Below are 5,806 nucleotides of genomic sequence, written 5' to 3' on the forward strand. Positions count from 1 at the left end.
CACACTCTCTCTCTCTCCAAAATAAATAATAATAGGGGCGCCTGGGTGGCTCAGTCGATTAAGCGTCCGACTTCAGCTCAGGTCATGATCTCACCGTTTTTGAGTTCAAGCCCTACGGTTTGTGGGTTCGAGCCCCGCTTCAGGCTCTGTGCTGACAGCTCGGAACCTGCAGCCTTGCTTCAGATTGTGTCTCCCTCCCTCTCTGCCCCTACCCTGCTCATGCTCTGTCTCTCCCTCTCTCTCTCTCAAAAATAAACATTAAAAAATTTTTAGTAGGGGCGCCTGGGTGGCTCAGTCGGTTAAGCATCCGGCTTCGGCTCAGGTCGTGATCTAACGGTTAATGGGTTCGAGCCCGGCATCAGGCTCTGTGCTAACAGCTAGCTCAGAGCCTGGAGCCTGCTTCAGATTCTGTATCTCCCTCTCTCTCTGACCCTCCCCTACTCATGCTGTCTCTCTCTCAGAAATAAATTTTAAAAAAACATTAAAAAAATTTTTTTAGTAACTAAAAATTTTAAGTAAATAATAACTTAAAAAAAGAATCCCTATCACCTAGGTTCACCAATTGTTAATATTTGTGCCATAGTGGCTTGGCATATTGTTTTCATTAAATGTATAAGGCAAATCCTACCCAACATGACATTTAATCCTTAAATACTTAAGGATGCATGTACAAAAACTAGGGACATTTTCTTACATGACCACAATACCATTATCACACTTTATACAAAACCAATTGTAAGTCTGGAATATTAACTACTTTACTACTTGGTCAATACTCAAATCCTGTGTCTCAAAATGCCTTACGAGAGGGGCACCTGGTGGCTCAGTCGGTTAAGTGTCTGACTCTTGATTTCTGCTCAAGTCCTGATCTTGTGGTCCGGCAATCAAGCCGCCGGTCGGGCCACCCAGGCGCCCCAATACTTCATTCTTTTTATGGCTGAATAGAATTCCTCTGTATGAGATAGACTCTATTTTGTTCACCCATTCATCAGTTGATGGCCTTTTGGGTTGTTTCCACTTATCAGCCATTATGAATAACGCGCATGTTTGTGTGCAAGTTTTTGTGTGGACAGACCTGTTTTCATTTCTGTTGGACGCAGCATTGCTGAGTCCTCTACCTTTAAGCTTTTGAGGAACAACAGGCTTTTCCAGAGTGGCTCTCCCCAGCTCTCATTCCCACTCAGTGTGGAAGGGTTCCAGTTTTTCGACACGTGTTATGATCTGACTTTTTGGTTGTAATCACCCTAGTGGGCATGAACTGGTATCTTACTGTGGGTTTTTTTATTGCATTATTTAAAGTTTTATTAGGGCGCCTGGGTGGCCCAGTCGGTTAGGCATCAGACTTCAGCTCAGCTCATGAGCTTATGGTCTGTGGGTCTAAGCCCCACATCGGGCTCTGTGCTGACAGCTCAGAGCCTGGAGCCTGCTTCGGATTCTGTCTCCCTCTATCTCTGCCCCCCCCAAATAAATAAACATTAAAAAATAATAAAAAGTAAAGTTTTATTACTTAGAGTGTGCCCATGAAAGGGGGAGGGGCAGAGAGAGAATTCCAGGCAGGCTCTATGCTGTCTACAGGGCTTGATCTCATGAACCATGAGATCATGACCTGAGCCAAAACAAAGAGCCTGATGCTTGACTGAGCCACCCAGGCACCCCTATTTATTTAATTTTAAAGATTTTTTAAAATATAATTTTAATGTTTATTTTTTCACACACACACACACACACACACACACACACACACACACAGAGTCTGAGCAGGGGAGGGGCAGAGAGAGAAGGAGACACAGAATCGGAAACCGGCTTCAGGCCCTGAGCTGTCAGTAGAGCCCTACGCAGGGATCGAACTCATGAACCCTGAGATCATGACCTGAGCCGAAGTCGGACCCCCAACCAACTGAGCCCCCCAGGTACCCTTATCTGTTCTTTTAAGTAATCCCTACACCCAACGTTGGGCTTGAACTCATAATCCTGAAATTGAGTCACATGCTCCACCTACTGAGCCAGCTAGGCGGCCCTGGTTTTCGGATTCTGTCATTCCTCCTACATTTGTTATCTGAGCAGTTTGCTTTACTTTGAGCATGTCCATGCAGTTGAGGAGAGTGACTTCATCAAAGTTGCCTTTTTGACATTTTTTTAAAGTTTATTTCTTTACTTTGAGAGAGATAAAGCTGGGGAGGTATGGGAGGGGGGTGGACAGAGAGAATCCAAATCGGGCTCCGCACTGAAGGCAGAGAGCCGGACTCAGGGTGCAAACCCATGAACTGTGAGATCATGACCTGAGCCAAAGGCAGATGCTTAACCAACTTAGCCACCCACGTGCCCCTTAAAGTTGCCTTTTGAAGTCTTTTTTGTTGTTGTTTGTTTATTTATTTTTGAGACAGAGAGACACAGAGCACGAGCAGGTGAGGGGCAGAGAGAGAGAGAGGGAGATACAGAATCTGAAGCCGGCTTCAGGCTCTGAGATGTCAGCACAGAGCCCAATGTGGGGCTTGAACCCACGAACCACAAGATCGTAACCTGAGCCGAAGTCAGATGCTTAACCATCTGAGCCACCCAGGCGCCCCTGCATTAGCTAGTATTAATAGAGAATCTCTGGGGTGCCTGGCTGGCTCAGCCAGAGGGACATATGATTCTTTCTTTATCCTTTCTTCCTTTCTTTCTTTCTTTCTTTCTTTCTTTCTTTCTTTCTTTCTTTATTTTTTTTTTAACGTTTTATTTATTTCTGAGAGAGAGAGAAAGAGAGAGAGAGCGTGATCAGGGGAGGGTCAGAGAGAGAGGGAGATACAGAATCCGAAACAGGCTCCAGGCTCTGAGCTGGCTGTCAGCACAGAGCCCGACGCGGGGCTCCAGTCCACGAACCGTGAGATCATAACCTGAGCCGAAGTCGGACCCTCAACCAACTGAGCCACCCAGGTGGAGGAGCATATGATTCTTGATCTTAGGGCCATGAGTTCGAGCCCCACATTGGGCGTAGAGATTACTTAAATAAATAAAAATTTGAAAAAAATAGAGAATCTCAGATGCTCCCTTTTGCTTTTAGGGAACTCTCTCGGTACCACTTACGTCCCGTCCTATTTCTGTCTGTGATTCCTTGAATGTAATTAGCTCCTTGGTTTCCTTTAACACAAGCTTTCATACCCCTGTAATGGCCTGACACACACCATTTAGAGGGAGGGGTTTGTAGCATTCTCTAGGTTCTCAAAGGGATCTCTGGCCCCACCCAAAGGTTAAGAACCACTGGGATCAGGGTTCAAACAAACCAGCTGTAGAAAAAGTTGGGAGGGAGTCAGTAATTTGAAGTCTTTTTTTGTTTGTTTGTTTGTTTGTTTCTGAGAGAGGAGGATAGAGGATCCAAAGCAGGCTCCAGGCTGACAGCACAGAGCCCGATGCGGGGCTCGAGCTCACAAACGGTGAGATCATGACCTGAGCCTGAGCCGAAGTCAGACGCTTAACCAAGTGAGCCCCCCAGGCGCCCCAGGGACTCGGTAATTTGAACGCGGGCCAGAACCATTAGTGTGTTAATGGTACTGTGGCCATGGTTTTTAAAATCCCAAGAGGCTGTGGAGCACTTTGCTAGTTTGACTTGAGGGAGTGAATTTTTTTCAGTTCCTTCATTTTAATTAATTTAAATGGAAGCACCAACACTAGACTGAGCTACTGGAAACCTTGTAAGTGCGTTCGGAACAGAGGCGGTATGTGAGTGTATGTTGGCAGCGGCAAATAACAAAACCTAAATAGACGTCAGTGTCTCCAGGGAAAGTTTCGCGTCTGAATTGGAATGTGTTGAAAGAGTAGAACATACTCCAGATTTTAAAGGCTTTGTACAGAGAAAAGGGAATGGGTGGGCCTGTGTTCTCAGACTGCCACCCTCTTGTGAGGACTGACAGCTTTAGGGGCAGCTAAAGGGGCAGCTAAAGAGAGGGGCAGCTCTGCAGCCTGCTTGCCTGGGTTCAAATCCCGGCTCTGCCTCTTCCCAGCTCGGGATGCCCTTGAACCTGTTTCCTCCCCCACTGCGGGGGAGGCGGTGCGTGATGATAAGCAGGAGCTGTGATTTTGGAATTTCTCTCTCTGAAATACTAGCGACAGCAGATGGCAGTAGTTGCATTCTTATTTTGAACTTGGCTTTAATGAGGAGACCATACAGCCGAGGTGGGTCCAGGCACTGCACTGCCGCCCACCAGCCCTTCGGCCCTCAGCCAGCAGTTCTGAAAACTTCTTGGGCTCCATGTCGTAAACATCATTGAGGACTGCAGAGAACTTTTGTTTATGTGAGTTCTGTCTATTCGTATTTGCTGAACTAGAAATGAAACTGATGTTAAGTAAGGTTGTTAACGCGGCGTCTGAGTGGCTCGGCCGGTAAAGCGTACGACTCTTGGTTTCGGCTCAGGTCATGACCTCACGGTTCGTGGTTCAAGCCCCGCATCGGGCTCCACACTGACAGCGTGGAGCCTGCTTGGGATTCTTCTCTCTCCCTCTCTGTCTGCCCCTTCACTCTCTCTCTCATTCTCTGTCTCTCTCTAAAGAAACTTTAAAAAAGAAAAAGATTTTTATTGAGATACAATTCACGTAACACAAAATTCATCCATGTAAAGTGATATATACACTATTTTGTGCAACCATGACCACTTACTGATTCTAGAACATTGTCAGCACCCCAAAAAGAAAAAAGCAGCAGAAAGTCACTCCTCACTTCCCCTTCTCCCATCCTGTGGTAACCACCAAGCTGATTTCTGTGTGCGTGGATTTGCCTATTCTGGACATTTCAAACACATAGAATCCTACACTACATGGCCTTTGGGCCAGTTTTCTTTCACTTCGCATAATAAAACGTTTTTTTAAAAAGTAGGCTCCACACCCACTGTGGGGCTTGAACTCAGAACCCTGAGATTAAGAGTCACATGCTCCACCAACGGAGCCAGCCAGGCACCCCTAAAACAGACATTTTTATTTTTAATTAATTAATTTATTTATTTATTAATGTTTTATTTATTTCTGAGAGAGAGAGACAGCGTGAGCAGGGAGGGTCAGAGAGGGAGACACAGAATCCAAAACAGGCTCCAGGCTCTGAGCTGGCAGTCAGCACAGAGCCCGACGCGGGGCTCGAACCCACGAACTGCGATATCATGACCTAAGCGAAAGTCGGACGCTTAACTGACTAAGCCACCCAGGCGCCCCTAAAACAGACATTTTTAAAACCCAAGGATGCACAAGCACGAGTCCAGTTAGCGGTCAGAGCAGCGACATCCTGACGTGTCACACCGTCTGGGGAAAACTCCACTGGGCACTTGTGAGAGAGCGAGAGTAACAAGGGCAAACGTGTTTTAGTATTATGGAAATAGCTTGCGGACCCCCTGAAAGTATCTTAGGAACCCTCCCTAGGGTCCCCGGACCTTACTTTGAGAAGCGCTGCCCCAGGCAATGGCTTCGCTCCTAAGCGTCCTCTGGCCCATGTGCAAAAGGGTCATGGGCCAGACTTCCGAGAGTGGTTGAGGTTGGACAGTCCCTGAGATGGGGGCGCAGAGAGTTGGGGCGGGCTCAGGGATCAAGCAGTGCTCTGCGGGCCTGTTGCATCCTCTGCAGTTGCCCCTCTCACACTTGGAGGGAAAAGGTCTCCGGCCATGGCCATGAGGCCAAAGAGTGTAGAAACCCCTGTCATTGGCCACAAGACAAGCAGCCCAGTGCCAAGTCCCACAGAGGGTCAAGGCAGTTGACAACTAAGAATAGAGTAGGGAATTTGGCCACGAGGAGGTCAATGCGACCTTCATGAGTGGCAGCTGGGGGCTGGGGCGGAAGCCGGGGGGGG

General features: G+C 47.5%; 1 protein-coding gene across 1 annotated transcript in view; it reads left to right on the forward strand.

The window, feature by feature from the left end:
* Window positions 1–5,806, forward strand: part of NOSIP (nitric oxide synthase interacting protein) — a 15,153-nt gene that overhangs the window by 941 nt on the left and 8,406 nt on the right. The gene's annotated exons all lie outside the window — the stretch shown is intronic.

This window comes from Crocuta crocuta, unplaced genomic scaffold (genome assembly GCF_008692635.1).
Source record: "Crocuta crocuta isolate KB4526 unplaced genomic scaffold, BGI_CrCroc_1.0 scaffold334, whole genome shotgun sequence".
Lineage (NCBI taxonomy): Eukaryota > Metazoa > Chordata > Mammalia > Carnivora > Hyaenidae > Crocuta > Crocuta crocuta.